The sequence below is a fragment of the Pseudophryne corroboree genome, chromosome 6, assembly GCF_028390025.1.
Source record: "Pseudophryne corroboree isolate aPseCor3 chromosome 6, aPseCor3.hap2, whole genome shotgun sequence".
In the NCBI taxonomy this organism is placed as follows: Eukaryota; Metazoa; Chordata; class Amphibia; order Anura; family Myobatrachidae; genus Pseudophryne; species Pseudophryne corroboree.
This window is the reverse complement of record NC_086449.1, coordinates 335,183,838-335,211,148: the sequence shown is the minus strand read 5'-3', so window position 1 is coordinate 335,211,148 and position 27,311 is coordinate 335,183,838. Positions and strand designations below refer to the sequence as shown.

The 27,311-nt window shown below is 46.1% G+C and overlaps 1 long non-coding RNA gene across 1 annotated transcript in view; it reads right to left on the bottom strand.

Annotated features, from left to right (window-relative positions):
• LOC134932208 (uncharacterized) overlaps positions 1-27,311 on the bottom strand; it is a 337,842-nt gene that overhangs the window by 155,992 nt on the left and 154,539 nt on the right. The window contains exon 2 of the long non-coding RNA XR_010179264.1: positions 26,649-27,058. This is a non-coding gene — a long non-coding RNA (uncharacterized LOC134932208). The remainder of the gene's footprint in view (positions 1-26,648; positions 27,059-27,311) is intronic.

Below are 27,311 nucleotides of genomic sequence, written 5' to 3'. Positions count from 1 at the left end.
CTGCGATCAGTTCAGTGCTTGTCGTTCCTGGTTTGACGTCACAAACACACCCAGCGTTCGCCCAGACACTCCTCCGTTTCTTCAGCCACTCCCGCGTTTTTCCCAGAAACGGTAGCGTTTTTTCGCACACACCCATAAAACGGGTTTCCGCCCAGAAACACCCACTTCCTGTCAATCACATTACGATCACCAGACCGAAGAAAAAAACGTGAGTAAAATACCTAACTGCATAGCAAATTTACTTGGCGCAGTCGCAGTGCGGACATTGCGCATGCGCACTAAGCGGAAAATCGCTGCGATGCGAAAAAATTTACAGACCGAACAACTCGGAATGACCACCTATGTCCTTTAGTGCTGTCTTTTACAATATGAACGGTGTTTCTACATACAATACAATGGCTACACCATGGGGGTCATTCAGAGTTAATCGCACGCTGCTGATTTTCACAGCATAGCGATCAGGTGAAAAAAACGGCATTTATGTGCATGCATATGGCCCGCAATGCGCACGCGTGACGTACGGGTACAAAGCCCTTTATGGTTGTGCTCAGGTTCTAGCGAAGTTTTTCTTCACACTGACGGCCGCAAGAAGATTGACAGGAAGGGGGCGTTTCTGGGTGTGAACTGACCGTTTTCAGGAAGTGTTTGCAAAAACACTGGCGTGTCTGAAAAAACGCAGGCGTGGCTGGGCGTTCGCTGGACAGGTGTATGACGTCAAATCCGGACACGAATAGGCTGAAGTGATCGCAAGCACTGAGTCGGTTCAGAGCTACTCTGAAACTGCACAAACTGTTTATGCAGAGCTCGGCTGCACATGCGTTCGCACTTCTGCTAAGCTAAAATACACTCCCCAGTGGGCGGCGGTATAGCATTTGCACGGCTGCTAAAACTAGCTAGCGAGCGATCAACTCGGAATGACCCCCAATGTGTAGAGGGTGGCCGACATCCTCGATTATCAAAACTGCCTGGATATATCTTTTTCTTTTTTTCAGTGCCACAAGGGTGCCATAGCCATAGACCACAGGTTCTCAAACTCGGTCCTCAGGACCCCACACAGTGCATGTTTTGCAGGTCTCCTCACAGAATCACAAGTGAAATAATGAGCTCCACATGCGGACCTTTAAAAATGTGCCAGTGAGTAATTGATACACCTGTGCACCTGCTGGGTTACCTGCAAAACATGCACTGTGTGGGGTCCTGAGGACCGAGTTTGAGAACCTCTGCCATAGACCATTCAACCATTTACATATGTACAAAACTCATACATAAAGTAAAAAAAAATTTACAAAACAAAGGGCCCTGTATGCAAGGGAACGCCGGGATCACGATAACCGGTATATTAACTATATCCCCTCGCAAGAGCTTACATACTGTATTAGGGATGAGACTATACCAGTTTGAATTCATGTGCACTCACTTCCTTCCAATTTTTCATATGTCGGGTAATCTGCACTCATAAAACTAACGTAATGGCATACCTGGACCACATACTGTTGTTGGGTTTAGCATCCACTGGAGGACATCTAAATCAGTAATTCACAAACCTTTCAGGCCTTGATCCCCTTGGTTCCATGAATTTTTGCTAGTGCCCCACACCCATTGAGATCATTATTCAAAACAAATTATTAAATATTTTGATTAAACTTTTTGTTTTAATTATCATAAACAGTATTGATATGATAATGAAATTAACATTTTAGTACTTCATAGCACAAAAGACAATTCACATTTCAAAAAACAATTCTATATTATATAATGATATCAATAGCATTTATCTATTTTTATCAATGTCTGCTCTCTTATCAAACGTATACCCCTTTCAGACTGCCACCTATGAACATGGGTTATGGGCACATGAGCACGCATAACCTGTGCTCAGGTGCGGTCTGAAAGATGTACAGCAGGCATGCCCAAACTGCGGCCCTCCAGCTGTTGAGAAACTACACATCCCAGCGTGCCCTGACACAGCTTTAGCATTCTCTGACAGCAAAACTGTGTCAGGGCATGCTGGGATATGTAGTGACAATGCTAAATTCCTTTGTCGTATAAACAACCCTTTATGAAGTCTAAGAACACTGTACGCTGCTTACTTAAGAAGTACCGTAAGGGTACGCTATTTGCGTAACGATCGCTCAGCCGTAGGCGAGACGCTCAAGCGTCACGTTCGCTCACGGCCCAGTGATCACAGGACAACACGTTATTGGTTATGACTAGAGTAATGATTCGCTATGGCGTAGCTTACGCTCGAGACCACGAGGAGGTCACCAGCGGCGCAGACGCTCACAACGCTATACCTTTATGTCTAAACCTTATACCAATGAAATACACAGAATACCTTAATGTGAATACAGGGTGTAAGTGCAACCTTGTGTAACCTGACTAACTACAAAGCTGCTTGAGCGTCACCGACGCTCAAGTGAACACTTAACACTATAGAAAATACACAGATACTGGTTTAGGGTCCAAAGCCTATTAACTGTATTATATCTAATATACTTGTAAAAGGGGATAACAGTACAAATGATACACTACAATATAACAGAGACTTCCTAACCAAAATACAATACTATCTAATACAATTCAATACTAGTCTAGGGGAGATGTGAGAGAAAAGAGAAAGGAGAGAGAGAGAGAGAAATGGAGAGAGATGAGAGAAATTGGCTCACAGTAAGACAATGATTACGGAGAGAAACTTACGCACAAGGGTAAACGATCGCATGCGCCTGGACATCCAGCACCCGATTTTCAGCAATGAGAACCGTTGAAGAGTGAGAGCTGGATGTGGTCGGCCTGCCTATTTATGCCCCACACACAATGCAATCCTACAGTCCCTACAATCCCATTGTCCATTGGACGTCGGAATTCGGCCCTGCATCATAACAAAAGGTCATAGGTTGATTCATACAGGTGGGCTGTGACGATTTCAAACAGCTCAGGTGGGTGGGGAACTAGGTTTCCCGCCGCATACCTGAGTATGAGTAAATAGTAGAAATGGACATAAACTTCTTATGTCCATAACTATTCGCACGAGCGATTAATACGCTCCAAACCAACACCGGAATATTGCTATTTAAATACTCTTCCGATGGGTACCAAACACTACTGCATGACTCCTGTTAGACCCTTCCTACGATACAAAGAGGGATTCCTCAGCTCAGGGACATTCTATATTAACCAAACTTTCAGAAACTATCAAAGGGATCATGATCTACAAACTACATTAATTGTGAAAATATGTAACGAATGAGTCGCACGCTACGACTACATAAACTCTACCGTAAATACGCATACCGTGCGCCCGCGGGTGCACGCTATTGCGGGTATGCGCCTTCACGGGAGAGCGTACGCATGCGCAGCGCGGACCAGTGTGCGGTGCAAATATGGCAGTGTGTATGGGGATATTTTTCTGACTTTGACAGTCCACCCTTTGGCAGTCAATAATAACTGCCACTTCCTGAAAACATTTCAAAAGGAGAAAAATATATGTCAGTGGTTAATTCATTTCCATGGTTGGGTGAGGGAGGAGAGAGGAGTAGGTGTGAAGAGGGTATGACCTAGTGAGAAAGCAGAAGCATGTGTGTATGAGTCCATGTTTGGAGGGTCATGTATCATCGTGCCGTACGTGTGGTAAATCAAGCTTCGAGGTATTGCGAAGTATACATTTGAATTCCTTCTTATCCTGTGGTACAGGTCTGTGGATGGGCTGTCAAACTTTACCGAGCTCTTTTCGGATTTTGAACAAAATGGGGAGCACATTTTAGTTGATGATACATGAATGGGGGGATATGTGATTGCTGATATCTGTGCCTGTATTCCCTATACTATGTGTGTTATTACCTGAGGGTTGTAGAGATGAAGGTGAAGAACACTTATGGAAAATGCAATGATATTCTATGTCAGGGAAATGTACATCTGTCGTTGAAGTTGTGTTCGGTATCTGTTGAGAGTCGTCTTCTTTGCGCTGTATTGCTCCTTGGGCATGAGCAAATAGCTTTGTCAGAGCCATCGGATTTACAAAAAATGTTGGGCTAGCGTGAGTTTAAAAGTACTAGGGAAACTGGGGATCCATGGCAAAGTTCATCAAGTGTCCATTTCTCAAGTGGTCAAAATCCTTCTTTGGTGCTTGTCTGTTGTCTGTATAGCGTCTCGTCAACTTCCTCGTCCAAGGGGGTCTTTGTATCTTGGAGAAAAGCAGAAAAACAGGTGAAAGAAACGGACCTTATAATCGCATTTTCATCACATCATGGTTTCTATCATTGGGTCATAAATCAAATCCAGGTTAATTACAGTTTCCTCACTCCTCACGCTCATCACTTTTGTACTTTGTTTGCACCTCATTAAAGCCTGCCCGCATCTAAATATCAATCCAATAAATATAACAACACCTAAGATACATAGTAGAAACTTTCCAACATCCATTATGACTCCTTGAGCCCAGTCTCCTAAACCGGAGAACCAATTTCGCGGGTTCAACCATGACACCCAACCAGTCAGCTCATTACCTACAGCAGCAAGGGTGAGATTGTGTTTCCGACGAAATTCCCACTTCAATTGGAGAATATCGTCCATCTTTTGGTCTATGACCTCTACCGGATCCTCGGTGCTATTTGTGATATACGTGCAACACTTTATGCCGTACTGTGTTGCCAATGTAACACAATATCCGCCTGTTACTGCTGTAAGATAATTAAGAACCATCCTATGCTGAACTAGTTCTGTTTTGTAAGCTTGAAGTTCTCTTCCAGTGTATCTAAACGTGTCATCATACATTTCAGTGATATTATCTAACAAATTGGCGAGTGCGGAAATGTATCTATAATTCATCACTCCTCGAGCGGTGCGAGTGAAATCTAACGCTACCAGAACCTGAATCCCGGTGGATTCATGGATAAGATCAGAGGCCGGATGCTCTAACCTTTCTGACAGTTGTCTTTTAACTCGGTGCTCGTAATGAGTGTGAGTATAAGGAGTTTGGGCACCACGGTGTATGTCCTTCATTTTGTCATGTGTAACAGTCATCACTTCAGGCAATACTTTTCCAATATAACACAATCCTTCAGAGTTTGGGGCAAGCCATTTGTACGCCTTTCTCCCGCATATGAAATATGCATCATCGGGGAGAACATAAGGGACGGAGAAGGACATGACCATGTTACAAACCTTCCAGGTGAAATCTCCTGACCCTAATTCTTCCATCTGCTTAAGGCACGTATCAGTTTGTACGATATGTGCACAGTATCCTGGTGATACTTCTCCAACTCTAGTAATCCTATTTCCTAAGGTATATCGATACCGGAAAGATTTTCCTCTACTGGCTATGTGGCGTACAAGCTCTGTATCTGTAGGCATTCTATCTGCTCTGTGTGAAAAGGTCATGGTAAGGTTGCTCCATGTCACTTCCCAATTTCCCGGCTTACGGGGATTGGAGATATTAAAACATAAGAGGGACCTATCCACATGGTATTGGTGGAGCTTCAAACTAGGAGGGCTGGAGATGTTAAACCTCCGGTCCACCGGTCTCCCACCCCTTAGCTCAAGTACCTCCCCTAACGTTAAAGGAAATGGTACTAGCCCTGATTTGCTATGACCCTGAGGTACTTGAGAGCATACCCAACAATCTGTTTTGTTTAACACATTACCCACTAAAGAGTGATAGTCACTCAATGGATGCCGGTCCATATGGATATTAAAACTGGATTGGCATTTCTTTATGCATCCATCTTCAACCAGATTATCACAGAGCCTACAGATACAGTTTTCTTCAGCTAACAATCCGTCACAATTTCTTCTATGATCAATGCTATCGGATCGTTTTCTGATACTCGCCTTTGCTTGTTGGTTTGGTTGCTATTGGAAATTTACACCTCCGTCTCAGTCATCAGGACCTTTCTGGATCCTTTCTCGACCTCGCTGGTACTCTCACCGAAACAGACTGCTCTGGTCAACATCATGGTTAACGGGAAAATCCATATCACAGTCTCTTGGGGCAAGTCCATCTTACAGGAGGAGAAAAGAAGAAATTTGTAAAGGGGGTATAAGAAAACAGTTTGAGGGGGGGAGAGAACTTGTTACGATAATAAGTTCTCTCGTCTTGTTGTTCTTCTTGTTCTGCTGTCCTCTCAAAGGTGCTGTCTCTCAGTCTTCCAAACGAACATTCTGGTGATGCAATATTCCTTCCTAACCGGCGATCTTTCTGTAAGGAGAAAAAAAATCTGGCATTACCATTGGTCCAACTGAGGGGTGACATACCATCTTTAAACCATGGAAACATGAGTGGGAAGAGAGAGACAACAAAAAAACAAAAGAGATAGAGAACAATTCATGTGCATATATACATTACATAACTCGACAATAACCACCAATGAGAAAAGAGAAACAAAACATTTTTAAACATTGTCAACATTAAGAAAACATTGTTAGCATTAGAAAAACATTGTCAGACTTATTAGGCTGTCATATCTATGTGTCTAATGGTCTCCTTGAGCAGTCCCTCCCCACCAGCACCTGCATTACTCCACTGTCTGTATCTGGCCAGAAATACATTGTGGCGGAGGTCATGCTGGGGTTTGGTAGACTTCTGCAAGGACCAAGTGGGTATGCAATGTGTGAATTCTTACCAATACTCGTCAGAGATGGGGATAGAGAGAGAGAGAGAAAAAAATAAGAATTTACTTACCGATAATTCTATTTCTCGGAGTCCGTAGTGGATGCTGGGGTTCCTGAAAGGACCATGGGGAATAGCGGCTCCGCAGGAGACAGGGCACAAAAAGTAAAGCTTTAGGATCAGGTGGTGTGCACTGGCTCCTCCCCCTATGACCCTCCTCCAAGCCTCAGTTAGGTACTGTGCCCGGACGAGCGTACACAATAAGGAAGGATTTATGAATCCCGGGTAAGACTCATACCAGCCACACCAATCACACTGTACAACCTGTGATCTGAACCCAGTTAACAGTATGATAACAGCGGAGCCTCTGAAAGGATGGCTCACAACAATAATAACCCGATTTTTGTAACTATGTACAAGTAATGCAGATAATCCGCACTTGGGATGGGCGCCCAGCATCCACTACGGACTCCGAGAAATAGAATTATCGGTAAGTAAATTCTTATTTTCTCTATCGTCCTAGTGGATGCTGGGGTTCCTGAAAGGACCATGGGGATTATACCAAAGCTCCCAAACGGGCGGGAGAGTGCGGATGACTCTGCAGCACCGAATGAGAGAACTCCAGGTCCTCCTTAGCCAGGGTATCAAATTTGTAGGATTTTACAAACGTGTTTGCCCCTGACTAAATAGCCGCTCGGCAAAGTTGTAAAGCCGAGACCCCTCGGGCAGCCGCCCAAGATGAGCCCACCTTCCTTGTGGAATGGGCATTTACATATTTTGGCTGTGGCAGGCCTGCCACAGAATGTGCAAGCTGAATTGTATTACACATCCAAATAGCAAAAGTCTGCTTAAAAGCAAGAGCACCCAGTTTGTTGGGTGCATACAGGATAACAGCAAGTCAGTTTTCCTGACTCCAGCCGTCCTGGAACCTATATTTTCAGGGCCCTGACCACATCTAGCAACTTGGAGTCCTCCAAGTCCCTAGTAGGCGCAAGACACCCCAATAAGCTGGTTCAGGTGAAACACTGACACCACCTTAGGGAGAGAACTGGGGACGAGTCCGCAGCTCTGCCCTGTCCGAATGGACAAACAGATATGGGCTTTTTTGAGAAAAAAACCCCACCAATTTGACACTCGCCTGGTCCAGGCCAGGTCCAAGAGCATGTTCACTTTTCATGTGAGATGCTTCAAATCCACAGATTTGACTGGTTTTAAACCAATGTGTTTTGAGGAATCCCAGAACTACGTTGAGATCCCACAGTGCCACTGGAGGCACAAAAGGGGGTTGTATATGCAATACTCCCTTGACAAACTTCTGGACTTCAGGAACTGAAGCCAATTCTTTCTGGAAGAAAAATCGACAGGGCCGAAATTTGAACCTTAATGGACCCCAATTTGAGGCCCATAGACACTCCTGTTTGCAAGAAATGCAGGAATCGACCGAGTTGAAATTTCTTCGTGGGGCCTTCCTGGCCTCACACCACGCAACATATTTTCGCCACATGTGGTGATAATGTTGTGCGGTCACCTCCTTTCTGGCTTTGACCAGGGTAGGAATGACCTCTTCCTGAATGCCTTTTCCCTTAGGATCCGGCGTTCCACCGCCATGCCGTCAAACGCAGCTGCGGTAAGTCTTGGAACAGACATGGTACTTGCTGAAACAAGTCCCTTCTTAGCGGCAGAGGCCATAAGTCCTCTGTGAGCATCTCTTGAAGTTCCGGGTACCAAGTCCTTCTTGGCCAATCCGGAGCCATGAGTATAGTTCTTACTCCTCTACGTCTTATAATTCTCAGTACCTTAGGTATGAAAAGCAGAGGATGGAACACATACACCGACTGGTACACCCACGGTGTTACCAGAACGTCCACAGCTATTGCCTGAGGGTCTCTTAACCTGGCGCAATACCTGTCCCGTTTTTTGTTCAGACGGGACGCCATCATGTCCACCTTTGGTAATTCCCAACGGTTTACAATTATGTGGAAAACTTCCCCATGAAGTTCCCACTCTGCCGGGTGGAGGTCGTGCCTACTGAGGAAGTCTGCTTCCCAGTTTCCATTCCCGGAATGAAACACTGCTGACAGTGCTATCACATGATTTTCCGCCCAGCGAAAAGTCCTTGCAGTTTTTGCCACTGCCCTCCTGCTTCTTGTGCCGCCCTGTCTATTTACGTGGGCGACTGCCGTGATGTTTTATCCCACTGGATCAATACCGGCTGACCTTGAAGCAGAGGTCTTGCTAAGCTTAGAGCATTATAATTTTACCCTTAGCTATATTTATGTGGAGAAAAATCTCCAGACTTGATCACACTCCCTGGAAATTTTTTCCTTGTGTGACTGCTCCCCAGCCTCTCGGGCTGGCCTCCGTGGTCACCAACATCCAAAACTGAATGCCGAATCTGCGGCCCTCTAGAAGATGAGCACTCTGTAACCACCACAGGAGAGACACCCTTGTCCTTGGATATAGGGTTATCCGCTGATGCATCTGAAGATGCGATCCGGACCATTTGTCCAGCAGATCCCACTGAAAAGTTCTTGCATGAAATCTGCCGACTGGAATTGCTTCGAAGGAAGTCACCATTTTTTTACCATGGCCCTTGTGCAATGATGCACTGATTTTAGGAGGTTCCTGACTAGCTCGGATAACTCCCTGGCTTTCTCTTCCGGGAGAAACACCTTTTTCTGGACTGTGTCCAGAATCATCCCTAAGCACAGGAGACTTGTTGTCGGGATCAGCTGCGATTTTGGAATATTTAGAATCCACCCGTGCTGTTGTAACAGTATCCGAGATAGTGCTACTCCGGCCTCCAACTGTTCCCTGGACTATGCCCTTATCAGGAGATCGTCCAAGTAAGGGATAATTAAGACGCCTTTTCTTCGAAGAAGAACCATCATTTCGGCCATTACCTTGGTAAAGACCCGGGGTGCCGTAGACAATCCAAACGGCAGCGTCTGAAACTGATAGTGACAGTTCTGTACCACGAACCTGAGGTACCCTTAGTGATAAGAGCAAATTTGGGACATGGAGGTAAGCATCCCTGATGTCTCGGGACACCAGATAGTCCCCTTCTTCCCGGTTCGTTATCACTGCTCTGAGTGACTCCATCTTGATTTGAACCTTTGTAAGTGTTCAAATTTTTTTAGATTTAGAATAGGTCTCACCTAGCCTTCTGGCTTCAGTACCACAATATAGTGTGGAATAATACCCCTTTTCTTGTTGTAGGAGGGGTAATTTAATTATCACCTGCTGGGAATACAGCTCGTGAATTTTTTCCCATACTGCCTCCTTGTCGGAGGGAGACCTTGGTAAAGCAGACTTCAGGAGCCTGCGCAGGGGAAACGTCTCGACATTCCAATCTGTACCCCTGGGATACTACTTGTAGGATCCAGGGGTCCTGTACGGTCTCAGCGTCATGCTGAGAGCTTGTCAGAAGCGGTGGAACGCTTCTGTTCCTGGGAATGGGCTGCCTGCTGCAGTCTTCTTCCCTTTCCTCTATCCCTGGGCAGATATGACTCTTATAGGGACGAAAGGACTGAAGCTGAAAAGACGGTGTCTTTTTCTGCAGAGATGTGACTTAGGGTAAAAACGGTGGATTTTCCAGCAGTTGCCGTGGCCACCAGGTCCGATGGACCGACCCCAAATAACTCCTCTTCCTTTATACGGCAATACACCTTTGTGCCGTTTGGAATCTGCATCACCTGACCACTGTCGTGTCCATAAACATCTTCTGGCAGATATGGACATCGCACTTACTCTTGATGCCAGAGTGCAAATATCCCTCTGTGCATCTCGCATATATAGAAATACATCCTTTAAATGCTCTATAGTCAATAAAATACTGTCCCTGTCAAGGGTATCAATATTTTTAGTCAGGGAATCCGACCAAGCCACCCCAGCTCTGCACATCCAGGCTGAGGCGATCGCTGGTCGCAGTATAACACCAGTATGTGTGTATATACTTTTTATGATATTTTTCCAGCCTCCTGTCAGCTGGCTCCTTGAGGACGGCCCTATCTATAGACGGTACCGCCACTTGTTCTGATAAGCGTGTGAGCGCCTTATCCACCCTAAGGGGTGTTTCCCAACGCGCCCTAACTTCTGGCGGGAAAGGGTATACCGCCCATATTTTCTATCGGGGGGAACCCACGCATCATCACACACTTCATTTAATTTATCTGATTCAGGAAAAACTACGGTAGTTTTTTCACATCCCACATAATACCCTCTTTTGTGGTACTTGTAGTATCAGAAATATGTAACACCTCCTTCATTGCCCTTAACGTGTGGCCCTAATAAGGAATACGTTTGTTTATTCACCGTCGACACTGGATTCAGTGTCCCTGTCTGTGTCTGTGTCGACCGACTAAAGTAAACGGGCGTTTTAAAACCCCTGACGGTGTTTTTGAGACGTCTGGACCGGTACTAATTGTTTGTCGGCCGTCTCATGTCGTCAACCGACCTTGGCGCGTGTTGACATTATCACGTAATTCCCTAAATAAGCCATCCATTCCGGTGTCGACTCCCTAGAGAGTGACATCACCATTACAGGCAATTGCTCCGCCTCCTCACCAACATCGTCCTCATACATGTCGACACACACGTACCGACACACAGCACACACACAGGGAATGCTCTGATAGAGGACAGGACCTACTAGCCCTTTGGAGAGACAGAGGGAGAGTTTGCCAGCACACACCAAAAACGCTATAATTATATAGGGACAACCTTATATAAGTGTTTTCCCTTATAGCATCTTTTTTATATATTTCTAACGCCAAATTAGTGCCCCCCCTCTCTGTTTTAACCCTGTTTCTGTAGTGCAGTGCAGGGGAGAGCCTGGGAGCCTTCCCTCCAGCCTTTCTGTGAGGGAAAATGGCGCTGTGTGCTGAGGAGATAGGCCCCGCCCCTTTTTCGGCGGCCTCGTCTCCCGCTCTTAACGGATTCTGGCAGGGGTTAAATATCTCCATATAGCCTCCGGAGGCTATATGTGAGGTATTTTTAGCCAAAATAGGTATTCATTTGCCTCCCAGGGCGCCCCCCTCCCAGCGCCCTGCACCCTCAGTGACTGCCGTGTGAAGTGTGCTGAGAGGAAAATGGCGCACAGCTGCAGTGCTGTGCGCTACCTTAAGAAGACTGAGGAGTCTTCTGCCGCCGATTCTGGACCTTCTTCTCGTTTCAGCATCTGCAAGGGGGCCGGCGGCGAGGCTCCGGTGACCATCCAGGCTGTACCTGTGATCGTCCCTCTGGAGCTAATGTCCAGTAGCCAAAGAAGCCAATCCATCCTGCACGCAGGCGAGTTCACTTCTTCTCCCCTAAGTCCCTCGTTGCAGTGATCCTGTTGCCAGCAGGACTCACTGTAAAATAAAAAACCTAAAACTAAACTTTTCTAAGCAGCTCTTTAGGAGAGCCACCTAGATTGCACCCTTCTCGGCCGGGCACAAAAATCTAACTGAGGCTTGGAGGAGGGTCATAGGGGGAGGAGCCAGTGCACACCACCTGATCCTAAAGCTTTACTTTTTGTGCCCTGTCTCCTGCGGAGCCGCTATTCCCCATGGTCCTTTCAGGAACCCCAGCATCCACTAGGACGATAGAGAAAAACATTTTTCACAAATATATTTACAACTTTTCACCTGGTCATTCCTGTGTCTTCAGTGAATGACCTCCCACTTCATTAACCGTTACCTCAGGCTTACCATCAGTCCTAATGATCACCTTTCCTGACTATGTGATCCCTGATTATAATGGTGTGCATTGTAATTTTGCTCATTTCTTGGTCTAGGGGGTCTAACTTTATGTGGGTTATTACAGTTGTTGGCATAATGCCCTTCTCTTCTACAATGGTAACAGATCCTTGGCTTTCTCCGAGTGTCAGTGAACTGGGGTCTTGGCTGATTTGATGCCTCCTCAAACGCTCGGATGCTCATCATCATCAACCGTTTCCCCTGTTCTTCCCTGATTCCTTGGTTTTCATGATTATGGTGTTGTCTTTCTCTTGATCTACAATCTCTTGCAAAGTGTCCCTTTTTATGACAATTGTAACAGACTTCCATATCTGGATTTCTCACAGGGGTGTGGGGCTTTTGTTGGGGTGGTCTTGTGTTTTGGGCCTGTATATTTGCTGCCATTAACTCATCTCTTTGTGACTCTCTGTATCTGGTGATATTCTGATCATGATTGATGACGGCCTCTCTTAGTGCGGTCACCGAGATATCTCTCCAGTTTGGGTTGGTGGTCTGTACCCTTGTTTTTAATTCATCTTTTAAACCATTCATTAATACCTTAACCGCTATTCCTTTATGTTGTGCATTTGTCTTGATGTCTGCGATCCCAGTGTTTCTAGCCATTATTTGCAGTGCTCGATTGAAATAATTAGAAACATTTTCCCTTTCGTTTTGCCTTATGGAGAGAATGTCATTCCACTTGACAGCAGCTGGGAAATATATTCCTAACTGTCGGTTAATCTGCCTAATACATTCCTGATTGTGTTCTTCCATACAAGGTACCTCCGTGTTTAATTTACAATCAGCAATGAATTTTTCAGGGTCAACACTGGAGGGCAAACATGCCCTCAGCACTGTCCGCCATTCTTTGTTGGTGGGTTCTGTGGCGTTTCCTAGTTCTTTAATAAACTTTTGACATTTGACTAGATTTTTCCTAGGATCAGGAAATTCAGACACAATTGATCTCAATTCGGTCCGGGACCAGAGACAGCGCATTGCACTGTCCTTGACGGGAATGATTCCCTGATCGTCAGTCTTCCCATTGGGGACTGAGATCACCCTGGCCAGATCGAGCTCAGTTACATCATCTTGTGTTGGTCTTATATTTTGGGGTATATCTGTTTGTGCGTGATATGAAACATTGTACGTACCTGTGGACACGACCTCACCTGACCCTCCGTTAGGGGGTTCGATTATTGCCTTTACCAATTTGGTCGCGTCCACCTGGATGGCTTTTGTGATGGTTGCTGGAAGAGGTGCTGACATCGTTCTGGGCTCACTTTCTTGTTTGTATTCCTGAGGGAAGTTTGACATGGGGTGCAACTTGCATAGGTTAATAGTTGTACATTCAACAGTATTACAATAATCATTGTTACAGTTATTACACTTATTCTTATAATCTATACTACAGTTGCTAAGAGCGTTTTTATTGTTCAACCTTGTGCTTTTCTCCGCAACCATAATCCTCCCCGATGCCATGTCTCTCCTCTCAAGATAAGATTCAGAAAAGTCAATTGAATCTCTTTGTAATTCACCTTCCTGTTGCCCTAACTGCACATAATCATAATGTTTACTTCGTCTCTTTGTTGGTTCAATGAGACATATCCTCCTCCTTAAATTTTGTAACACTTCTGGACTGAAGCTACCTATTCTTGGGACTTTGTCCCTGTCTTGTACAGTCATTCTCTCCCATTCATCACATAAAGATTCTGTGTGACTTCCGTATTTTTCACACATGATGTACCTTGCCGACCCAACGGGTCGGTTCTCTGAATCAACCCGAACCGAGGTTGATCGCCCCCTACCTGAACAACTGGCCCCCATAATCTGCAGGTGTTGCTTATTCCTCCTTGGATCTTTATATCAAGGTTTTCAGCGAACCCTTACAAACAAACCAAGATGTCCTGGGCAGGCCGGCGGTGGCGGTTTACCAAGTACCCCACTTACTTCTCGCCCACGTTGGCCAGTACTGCAATCACTGTAACCAGAGCTGCTGTACCCAACCCAGGGCCCCTGTGAACCTTCTGTTTACTGGAACATATGAGGGTTACCCGAAGGACACTTACTCTTTCCAGTAAAGTTGGGGTTGTTAGATAGTTCCTGAGTGACCAGCGAACTTCCCTTTAAAAATAAAAAATTACACAAATCACGTCAGAATGTACAAATAGCGTTTGTGACCACTTTACTCTAATGGTAATAGGTCAGATTACTAACTACTGCACACAATTACGTGCGGTCCAATCGTTCAGTACATAAGCACTACTTGTCATGTACTGAAAGATCAATGGAATCGATGTTTCCGGCCGCGATTCCTTCAGCAAGAGCTTATGGCCTATATGGGTTCTGCACCAACACCCCAGGCGTTGTGCCTCTTGTACCTTTATAGCGGACCTCTTTGTCTATTTTACCTGTTACCTTATGACCTCCTGGTCTGTTACCGTCTGTTAATGACCTCCTGGTCTGTTACCTTAATGACCTCCTGGTCTGTTACCTTATGGTCCGCTATACTCTAATGCTCAAATATTATTTAACCAGGGATGCCTCCCCAGCCACCGTATATGTCACTTACACGTGTGTCCCTTGACGAGTACCCGACTTTCCTTTTGGTTCAACCTCTAAGTTATATAAACTTATGTGATAAAAAAAAAACACACTCACTCAACACATGTACACTTTGTTTCTATATCTATTTCTGCGCAGAAATTGTCTTCAGTCCAACTGTGTTACCAATTAGGAGCAGGATCTGTTAAACTAAATTTCAGATTTTTCCAAAAATAGATTTGCGTTATTTACCGCGTCACGTTATTTACCGCTGTGCGTTACTTATCGCCTTTGCGCTAATTATCGCTTTGCGCTAATTCAACTTTTCGTGACTTGAGCTACGTTGCGTAACCAGACGCTACGTTGCGTAATGTACGCTGCGTGCGTCTGCCGTTTGGATTGCGTACGCAAGTCTTTTGTTAGGGACACGTGTACGCAAAACAAAGATCCACCGTAACACAATTTCTACCTTTATCAATGTAGATGATCCCTGATCATCTACCGCACACCACACTGACTGCCTTATCTCCCAGACAAGCCGTGTGTTGGTCTATACTTTAACTATTACCTCTACTATGAAATAACAGCAAATCTCTTTTAGCACTTTCTATCAACTATAAAAATTGGCAAACAGGAATAGTGATATACGAAATTGAAAAAGAAATGCAGATATATATGTATGCGTGTGTGTATACGCAAGACAGAAGAGAAATAAAACAGTTTTAAAAGACACAAGCGTTTTGTTCTTACTTCCGGTTCCCGGATTCCTTCAGCACTCTTTATCTAAGCGAAGCAGACGCTTATCCCGTCAGCACTGCGAGACAACCTCCCACCCTTTGCTGGGGGGATAATGTCTGCTGATCTACCTAGTGCAGATATGAGAAGGACAGGACGAGTCCCCCAATTGACAATGCTAAATTCCTTTGTCGTATAAACAACCCTTTATGAAGTCTAAGAACACTGTACGCTGCTTACTTAAGAAGTACCGTAAGGGTACGCTATTTGCGTAACGATCGCTCAGCCGTAGGCGAGACGCTCAAGCGTCACGTTCGCTCACGGCCCAGTGATCACAGGACAACACGTTATTGGTTATGACTAGAGTAATGATTCGCTATGGCGTAGCTTACGCTCGAGACCACGAGGAGGTCACCAGCGGCGCAGACGCTCACAACGCTATACCTTTATGTCTAAACCTTATACCAATGAAATACACAGAATACCTTAATGTGAATACAGGGTGTAAGTGCAACCTTGTGTAACCTGACTAACTACAAAGCTGCTTGAGCGTCACCGACGCTCAAGTGAACACTTAACACTATAGAAAATACAGATACTGGTTTAGGGTCCAAAGCCTATTAACTGTATTATATCTAATATACTTGTAAAAGGGGATAACAGTACAAATGATACACTACAATATAACAGAGACTTCCTAACCAAAATACAATACTATCTAATACAATTCAATACTAGTCTAGGGGAGATGTGAGAGAAAAGAGAAAGGAGAGAGAGAGAGAGAAATGGAGAGAGATGAGAGAAATTGGCTCACAGTAAGACAATGATTACGGAGAGAAACTTACGCACAAGGGTAAACGATCGCATGCGCCTGGACATCCAGCACCCGATTTTCAGCAATGAGAACCGTTGAAGAGTGAGAGCTGGATGTGGTCGGCCTGCCTATTTATGCCCCACACACAATGCAATCCTACAGTCCCTACAATCCCATTGTCCATTGGACGTCGGAATTCAGCCCTGCATCATAACAAAAGGTCATAGGTTGATTCATACAGGTGGGCTGTGACGATTTCAAACAGCTCAGGTGGGTGGGGAACTAGGTTTCCCGCCGCATACCTGAGTATGAGTAAATAGTAGAAATGGACATAAACTTCTTATGTCCATAACTATTCGCACGAGCGATTAATACGCTCCAAACCAACACCGGAATATTGCTATTTAAATACTCTTCCGATGGGTACCAAACACTACTGCATGACTCCTGTTAGACCCTTCCTACGATACAAAGAGGGATTCCTCAGCTCAGGGACATTCTATATTAACCAAACTTTCAGAAACTATCAAAGGGATCATGATCTACAAACTACATTAATTGTGAAAATATGTAACGAATGAGTCGCACGCTACGACTACATAAACTCTACCGTAAATACGCATACCGTGCGCCCGCGGGTGCACGCTATTGCGGGTATGCGCCTTCACGGGAGAGCGTACGCATGCGCAGCGCGGACCAGTGTGCGGTGCAAATATGGCAGTGTGTATGGGGATATTTTTCTGACTTTGACAGTAGTTTCATAACAGCTGGAGGGCCGCAGTTTGGACATGCCTGGTGTACAGGCAGCGCATGTGATATCCATGCACCGCCCCCCGCATCGTCAGAGCTGATGTCACCAGCCCGCCAATATACTAGGTTGCAGTCAGCGGTAGTGGGGTGCCTGAGGCGGGTCGCACACTGGGAGTTCCCATGTGCGAGCCGCCTAAGGCGGTCTGAATAATATGCTTCTAATATGCTTCTCTGTCCCACTTTCTAGTGCTGATCCTCCTATTTCTTCACTACAGCTCTGACCATCACATCCTACCTGCTCTCTCTTCTCTCTGACTCCCATCTTACTTGCACTCCCCTCTCTGGCTGACCATCCCTATTCCTGTATTATCTGGTTTAGCTCCACCCCTGTGAGTTCTGCATGTTCAGCTGTAATTGGCTATGTCTGGCATCCATCATCAAGGGCTCAGTGTGCTTAGCCCTGTAGCACCCCCAGCTGCCCAAAGAGGGCAATACAGTGTGCCCCAGTGGGTCATACTGCCTAATTTAGGAACCACTGATCTAAATAGACTATGGGCCTAATTAAGATGCGATAGCAAAGTGGCTATTGCACGCATATCGGTTGCTGTTTTCTTACTACGTGTCAGGAATCAGCGTTCAGTGGGATTTCACTAACCAGCGCGCTGGTGTGCAGGCCTCCCGAGGTCACGGCCCCAGTTTGCGGCTGCATGAATGCTCTGTCCGTGGGCATGAAGCCCATTGTCATTGTGTACCCCTGAAGTACATCTAGCGTGTACCCACCATCTGTGCAGCATGGGCGCTGCCATGACACTTGCGGTCAGCTGACCTGTAACACCCAATCCTGCGCTGTGTCTGCACACATGATTCAAGCATCCAATGCCTGCTGACCAGGGGGTATAAATCCAGAACATCGGCTCAGTCTCATCGCCTCGAACAATGCGTCACATCCAGTGTACAGCGTCTCCTGGCTCCAGTCTCCTGGCTCCAGTGTCTCCGTGGAACTACAGGCTCCAGACATCCTGCTCTGCTACAACTCCTTCCACAGTCAGCTTCCACCTCTGCATGCAGTAAGAAACTCTCTCCACTTGCTACTTACCATTCTCATCTGTGTGTTGTTTATCTGCGTTCAGCACTGTGCTATTCCATCTGGCACTTAAAACAGCCAGCTTGTAATTTACAAACTGTCTCCTGCTTTGGCCTTGCTTGGCTTTGTGGACTTGTGCATATATACAGACTGTGTGAACTTTTTGCTGTTGGTTTCCACTTTCCAGACCAATCTCCGGAAATACTATTGCCTGTGTTCACTGTCATCAGCTGCATTACTATCGTCTGCATATTTGATCCTGTTACCATCGACTTCCAAGTCGACCATTGATGTTTGCCATTGGCTTCCAAGTCGGTCATCACTGTTATTAATTTCACTGGTTTACAGATCATAATCTGTGACTGTTGTTATACCTCTGTCAGCTTCTTTGCTCAAACCATCGGTATTGTTATTGTGCTTCAGTGACTGTTCATACCTCTGTGTGCTAAATAAATATAATTGCACACATGCACAGGAATCTTCTACAGCCTCCTCGCTTCCTCCACCGCACCACTACTGACCCACTAGTGCCCCCTCCGGGTACAGACACAGTTACAGACCTGACACTGCACATGTGTCTGAGCCACGGTGCGCACGTGCAGCAAGTGAATTGTGATTGTAGTCGCACCGAGGAATTAGTCTGAAAGTGAGTGACAGGAAGACAGCATTTGGGGGTGGTAACGGGGAGCGGTTGGCCAAATGCAGGCGTGTCATGGCTGTTCAGATGGCATTTTCTGGGCATGCATAAATTAGCACTTGTGATGTTACTTGTTACTGCAGAGCCCTCTGCATCCCAGGAGAGCCACTCAGCCTGCGTGTCTACAGAGGCACTCAGAATCTGTGACATGACCCGGTTTGCAATGATTGTACCAATGTTCAGCAATTATACATTGTTGGGCAGAAGTTATGTGATAGCAGTGGGCGTCCCTATGCTCAGGTTTGCTGCTCCCCATATTAGCATATAATCGCAATGGCGTATGGCAATGGCAGTAGCAAGAACAACCACATCTGAATCAGGACCAATATACAGTCCTTGTTACTATAGCCCTTACTGCTAACCTGAAAACATCTGCCCGTGGGAAAAATAAGCCTAATAACCAAGGTACATTGTATTAAATGAAGTTTTTCAACTGCAAATTGTGTAAGTTGGGGTATGCATCTGACAGATTTTAAAGATACCTCTATGTGATTTATCATCGTACCTCCAGTGTGAGTTTTGGTACGCTCCTGAGATTTGTATCTTAACATCATAAGGACATCCATTTACCAAAGATACCTTTGTGGGTTTCCACTCACTTGTTTCTGTGTGAGTGGGGTACGCCCTTCTGTTTTTTGAGTTGTGGAAATATCCAGAGTGGTGTGAAACTGTTCTACACATTTGTTCCTTTCCCTTTTGTCTTTTATGAACATTGGGATTACTGTACGGCACTTCGAGAGGAGGAATAATAAACCAGAGAAGTTCTCAAGCCTCCATATGAAGGATACCTCCTTTCCTCAATGGTGATCCGAGGCTGCATCATTCAGATTTTGCACATGCTAACAGGAGGCATCTATCTCCTACAGATGCCTCCTGTTGCATTTGAATTTTAATGACACGGAATTGCACAGCTGCTCGTATTCAAATGTAGAAGTTTTATTGCATAGTCATGATGTGTTGTTCATATTACTACATGTGATTGGGTTGGTCCTATGTGTGTATTAGCTTAGTGACCCTCAAGGGTGTGTCTGATTTGTATTATGCTGAGAGGGAATGTGCAGATTTTGCTTGCAGTGGGCACAAGGGACATGGCCGCTGTATGTGACAAGTAAATGGGGCGGCCAACTATGACATGAAGATAGGGAAGTGCCTGGACTCAAGTACATAAGAGATACTCAGGGTTTCACATGGAGCAAGAGAGTGGTAGGGGTTGAGAGAGGAATGAGTGTCTTGGAGGAAGTATGCAACTAAAGGGTCAATTCAATTATCTGTGAACCGGATGATGTGCCATTAGAACTGCTTGGAAACACGAGCAACAACATATTAACTCACTTCCACCTCACCCTGGACTGACAGATTTTTGTACACAGGATCTAGGCACATTGTCGACAGTTAATACGTTGACATTCATAATGTCAACAGTAGAATATCGACAAGGTTGAATATGTCAACATCCTCAAAATGGTTACATGTTCACAATGTTGACATCTGAAATTTCACCATGTGAAATTCTGATATTCTCAGAGTGCAGAGAGTTATGTTTTGGCTCCGCTGGGAAGATTAGGATTAGGCACTAGGCGATGGTTAGGAATAGGCTACAGGGTGGTGGGGTGGGGAAGAGGTAGGGTTAGGTACTAGGGCAGGATTAGGATTAGGTACTAGGGAGGATTAGGGATAGGCTGTGGGGGTGGGGGTGAGGAGGTAGGGCTAGGCACTAGGGGAGAATTAGGAGTAGGCAATCGGGTGAGGTTAGGGTTAGAGACTGCGGGGTTAATGTAGGGTTAGGCACTAGGGTAGGGTTAGGATTAGGCACTAGGGGGAGGGTTAGAGTTAGAGGCTGTGGGGGGGGGTTAGAGTTAGGCACTAGTGTAGGGTTAGGCTGCGGGGGTGGGTGGTAGGGTTAGGCACTAGGGGGAGGTTAAGGGTAGGCTGTGGGGGGAGGTTAAGAACTAGGGGGAGGTTAGGGTTAGCCTGCAGGTGGGAAGGTAGGGTTAGGCACTAGGAGAGGGTTAGGGATAGGCAGAAAATTCTCACTCAAATAGTTCTCTGTCAAACATCTGCTGCCATCAGGACCATGCAAGTGACCACTAGGCCACCAGGAGTGTTGTCGACATACTGTCATGCTGACTTCATCCATGTAGACATGATAAATGTTGACATTGTCACTGATAACTTTCCAAGCATGTTGCCATTTCAACCATATTGACCTTATGCATGTAAATGTGATAACTGTCGGCTTAATATATGATGCCCTTGTAGGCAGCTCTGTGCACTTACTGGTGGGATAAGCTGACTCGAGGCTAACTGAATCAACCCTTAAGAATGAGATCATATATGCCCATTAAAGGAGCAGGTACAGAGACATGTTCTATTTGAAGAAGGTTGCAATAGACTCCTGAGAAAAGGTTAAAGACTTTGTTTACAGAATGTTGTCTCTTTGTTCCTCATACAGATGGCCTGCCACAATTTTTTAACTGCTGTCTGTACACTGCCACAATTACTTCATGATCTTTGTTAATCATACTTGCCTGCTCTGCCATAATGTCCGTGAGACTCATGAGTTCCAGAGAAATCACCTGGACTCCCGGGGGGTGTAGACCAAACTGCCGCATCTCGATTCTCTGTTTGAGAAATGTGTATTGTGGGGCCTTGGTGAGAGCAGTCATGTCCCCATGGCTCAATGATGAATTATACTAGCCACACTCCCAATGGCTAATGATTTGCATCATTGCGCAGTAGCAGACCATGATAAAGTTAAATGGATCTCCCAGAGACTAGGGCTAAAGAGTAAGTTCAGTACTGTGGGGCAGATTTATTAAGCTCGGTGAAGTGATAAAGTGGAAGGTGATAAAGGACCAGCCAATCAGATCTATACCATGTCACAGGCTGGGTTTGAAAAATTACAGTTAGGAGCTGACTGGCTGGTGCGTTATCACTTTCCACTTTATCACTTCACCAGGCTTAATAAATCTGCCCCTGTATGCGTTAAGCCTATATAAACAGAAACACCTGTGTTTACTGATTCATCCACATTGACCTGGGATGAGAGAGACTGTGCTACAACTTTGTTGGCTGATCCAAGAGTGTTCCAGAGCTAATGTAGATACTCCTACACCACCCAACAAGCAAATATTGGAGGTGGGGATACATTGTAAATACTAAGTGTGGCTTGCACACTGCTGCAAAATGAGAGCAGAAGGAAAGATGCAGCATGTATCCAAATGAAATGCAACAAAGCCAGTCCACATGTGTAATAAATGTGTCCACTTTAAAACAGCTGATCTAGCAAACCTTAAGAATTGTGCTTTGTGCATTTCTTCACACAATTGTACCTGCAGATTAATGAGCTCTGCCTTGATATAAAGCTGAGTATGACACAAACAGCTACTTCTGTATTTAATAGAGAATATGTGCAGTTCTCTTTTGCCACTCTGGAGTGGAACACACACAGTTGTTTATTTGATAAATGAGTAATGTTAAGGATCACATAGTATAAACATGTGAATAATATACAATACTCTCACAACGGACCTTCTGCATAACCAGTTCCTGTACAAATGCTGCAGTTCTTACATGTTTAGGGTTACATTCTGTCATGTTAACGCAGAGCTAGCCTTGCCATAATATCCCTTTAGTCAGGGACACCTATAAGTTACACAGGTTCTGTGGCTGGGTAAATTCAAGCCTGCATTTCACCTTGTTTATTTAAGCCACAGGACCTGTGCAAATCATTGGAGTCCAAGATGAAATGATATTATGGCAAGCCTATTTATAGTCCCAGAATTCAGACAACTGATGCACCTAGATCAGTGGTACCCAAACTGGGTGCCATGGGTTGGTGGTACAGGACCAATTCAAATTATTTATGAACAGATGTGAGAGGCAAAAGCAGCGCTTGTGGCTTCCAAACATAAAATATGTGGCCAAACAGATGCGAATCCTGTCCCTCGCCACATGACTGACCCTAAGGGTGTGTACACACGGTGAGATCTTTGCTATGTTCGATTTTTACTTGCGATTTCCCTTGAACTCCCTGGAGGGGTTCACTACGATATGCCGGCGGTCGGGCTCCCGGAGACCAGCATACCGGCGCCGGGAGCCCGACCTCCGGCTTACCGACAGTGTGGCGAGTGCAAATGAGCCCCTTGCGGGCTCGCTGCGCTCACCACGCTATGGGCACGGTGGCGCGCAATGCGCGCCACGCTATTTTATTCTCCCTCCAGGGGGGTCGTGGACCCCCACGAGGGAGAATAAGTTTCGGTATGCCGGCTGTCGGGATCCCGGCGCCGGTATACTGGAGGCCAGATAGCCTGGAGGCCAGATAGCACAGATTTGACTAACTTTTCTTGAGATCTGTACTATGCTTACGATTTTGGCTTATGTGAGATTTTGGCTTATGTGAGATTTTTACTATCTCATTATAATAGTGGGATGGCATTACAGGGTTGGGGGGAGTGTCTTTTTCGACTGTCAGCCATTTTTAAAACAGTGCATTTCTGCTCTGTGGCTGATTTTTGTTTACATTTTTTTCCAGTGAACCCATGGATTCTACATGGACAAGAGGACCGAAGGGCTGCGTGGGACACTAGGTAAGTATGTGCGAGTGTGTCAGTGTGTTAATAAACTTTTACCTTCACGGTGTGTGTGTTTTGTCTTTTTTGGGGGTATTTTGTTGTGGAACTACAGGTACCAGCGGGCCCTTTCATTCTCTGCATGCTGGTACTTGTGGTTCTCCAAGTACCGGCATGCGGGGAGGCTTGCTGGGACTTGTAGTTCCACAGCAAAAGACAATATTCATTTTTTAAACACAATTTTGGCTATCAGCCCGGCACCCACCGCCCACGGGTGCTGGGGACAGCCTCGGGCTTCACCCCTGGCCCTTGGGTGCCTGGAGGGGGGGACCCCTTTATTTAAGGGGTCCCCACCCCCCCAGGGAACCCCGGCCATGGGTGACTAGTTGGGGTGTGTGATGCTGCGGCCGCAGGGACCTGTATAAAAGTGTCCCCTGGCTGCGGCACCACCTCCCTGGCTAGTGGAGCCCGGTGCTGGTTTCAAAAATACGGGGGACCCCTACTCTTTTTGTCCCTCATATTTTCGGAACCAGGACCGTTCCAAGAACCCGGTGCTGGTTGCTTAAATATGGGGGACCCCTACTCCATTTTTCCCTCATATTTTTGCAACCAGCACCAGCTCAAAGAGCCCAAGGCTGGTTATGCTTTTGGGGGGACCTGCACATCATTTGTTTTTTTTTTACACTTTCTTAACATTTTCACACAGAAGCATGCACGGATCTGACTGATCTGTGCATGCTTCTGTCATATAAATAATGCCATCCATTCTGTACACCCTGTGGTTATATTTTTTGATCTTTCAGAGGTACCCCATAGATTCTACATGGACAAGAGGACCGAGGGGCTGCGTGGGACACTAGGTAAGTATGTGTGAGTGTGTAAATGTGTGTTAATAAACTTTTACCTTCACGGTGTGTGTGTTTTGTCTTTTTTGGGGTATTTCTTTTGTTGTGGAACTACAGGTACCAGGGTGCCCTTTAATTCCCTGCATGCTGGAACTTGTGGTTCTCCAAGTACCGGCATGCGGGGAGGCTTGCTGGGACTTGTAGTTCCACAGCAAGACAATATTCATTTTTTAAACTCATTTTTGGCTATCAGCCCGGCACCCCCCGCCCACGGGTGCTTGGGACAGCCTCGGGCTTCACCCCTGGCCCTTGGGTTCCTGGAGGGGGGACCCCTTTATTTAAGGGGTCCCCACCCCCCCAGGGAACCCCGGCCATGGGTGACTAGTTGGGGTGTGTGATGCTGCGGCCGCAGGGACCTGTATAAAAGTGTCCCCTGGCTGCGGCACCACCTCCCTGGCTAGTGGAGCCCGGTGCTGGTTTCAAAAATACGGGGGACCCCTACTCTTTTTGTCCCTCATATTTTCGGAACCAGGACCGTTCCAAGAGCCCGGTGCTGGTTGCTTAAATATGGGGGACCCCTACTCCATTTTTCCCTCATATTTTTGCAACCAGCACCAGCTCAAAGAGCCCAAGGCTGGTTATGCTTTTGGGGGGACCTGCACATCATTTGTTTTTTTTTTACACTTTCTTAACATTTTCACACAGAAGCATGCACGGATCTGACTGATCTGTGCATGCTTCTGTCATATAAATAATGCCATCCATTCTGTACAACCTGTGGTTATATTTTTTGATCTTTCAGAGGTACCCCATAGATTCTACATGGACAAGAGGACCGAGGGGCTGCGTGGGACACTAGGTAAGTATGTGTGTGTGTAAATGTGTGTTAATAAACTTTTACCTTCACGGTGTGTGTGTTTTGTCTTTTTTGGGGTATTTCTTTTGTTGTGGAACTACAGGTACCAGGGTGCCCTTTAATTCCCTGCATGCTGGAACTTGTGGTTCTCCAAGTACCGGCATGCGGGGAGGCTTGCTGGGACTTGTAGTTCCACAGCAAGACAATATTCATTTTTTAAACTCATTTTTGGCTATCAGCCCGGCACCCCCCGCCCACGGGTGCTTGGGACAGCCTCGGGCTTCACCCCTGGCCCTTGGGTTCCTGGAGGGGGGACCCCTTTATTTAAGGGGTCCCCACCCCCCAGGGAACCCTGGCCAGGGGTGACTAGTTTTGGTGTGTGATGCTGCGTCTGCAGGGACCTGTATAAAAGTGTCCCCTGGCTGCGGCATCACCTCCCTAGCTAGTGGAGCCCGGTACTGGTTTCAAAAATATGGGGGACCCCTACTCTTTTTGGCCTCCGTATTTTCTGAACCAGGACTGGTCCATGAGCCCAGTGCTGGTTGCCTAAATATGGGGGACCCCTACTCCATTTTTCCCTCATATTTTTGCAACCAGGACCGGCTCAAAGAGCCCGAGGCTGGTTATACTGAATGGGTGGACCTGCACATCTTTTTTTTTTTACTTTACTTTACCATTAACTTTAACTTTACCATTTTCACACAGAAGCATGCACGGATCTGACCTGATTGCTTGCTCCAGTTCATCACAGCGATCAGGTCAGAAGGGAGCCAGCGCCGCAGTGCAACAGCTGTCATTGCCTTGCGAGCCCCTCTGCCTGCTTGACAGGCAAAGGCGGGAGGGGGTGGCATGGTGACGTTTGGCTGCCAGTTTGGCTGGGCTGTGTGGCTCCCATCGGGAAAAAAAAACGGTTGCGGAGGAGGGTTTACCGGCGCATGCTCCATTGGGGGGTGGTATGGGAAGGGTGGAGGGGACAAATTTGGGTTATACCAACGGTCAGGTGGCACTATCTCACACGTCGGCACCAGTGCTTGGCGCGTGGCGCGTGAGGTAACCTCAAAGATTAACCGTTGGAGTATAATTTTTTGTTCCTCCGTTATCAGGCGCATTTCCGCAGCAATATAATTGCCAAATTGTTGTTCCACATACGGGGGCCAATGGAGAACCTCCTCGGCGCATTGGAAAAACTGCTGGGAGCCAGAGGGGGTGCTATAGGGGGCAGAAGTGGTCCTCCTCGCCGTGCGCCTCGGTCTTGCTGGACGCTGCTGTGGGGTTGCCACCGGCTCCACTACCGGCTCCTCCACTTCTGCCCCTTGGCCTGTGGTAGGCTCCTCCTCCAGCTCCGGGGTAGGTTCCTGCAATATGAGAAAAATCAAAATTAGGTCTATGTCAAAATTTGTTGGGGGCATACCAAACAAATGTGTGTGTACTTACCAGATCCAGAGTTTCCTGGGCCTCCTCTTTTACAGGAATTGGAGACTCTGGAGCCAGAGCGTCCCGTGACCTTACCCGCGGCTCTTGCTCTATAATGAACTGAATTTGGTCATAGTACCACAGCGTCAGTTTATAGACCTCATCAGTCCCGCGTCCGGATCACTGTGAATCCTGCACCTTCTTTTGTTCCTTAACGAAGACTGTTCGGAAATTTGCGATTTTTTTCTTCACCCAATTCACATCGACATCAGAGTTTCTGCCTCTACTGTACTCAATAAGCTGCTGATATGCCTAATTCCGCTTGATTCTGTTGGCATAGTCCGGGCTTCTGACACGCCACAGGCACTCGTTCTGATGGTACAGATCAATGAATCCTGACCAGAATTGGCAGTACTCCTCAGATGACATTGCTGGTTGAAAATAAGATAACACAATTAGCCGACAAAATACAACCGTCACATACAAAAAGCCTAAAAATACTATTATATATATCTATATATATATATCTATATATATATATATATATATATATATATATATATATCACATTAAAATACGCAGTACCCCAAAAATGCATCCCTTTATGTGTCGCCAGCATCCCCCCCGGCAAGGTGGCGTGCCCTCATTATTTAAATGGGCCTGGCCTCATTTTAATGGGCGTGC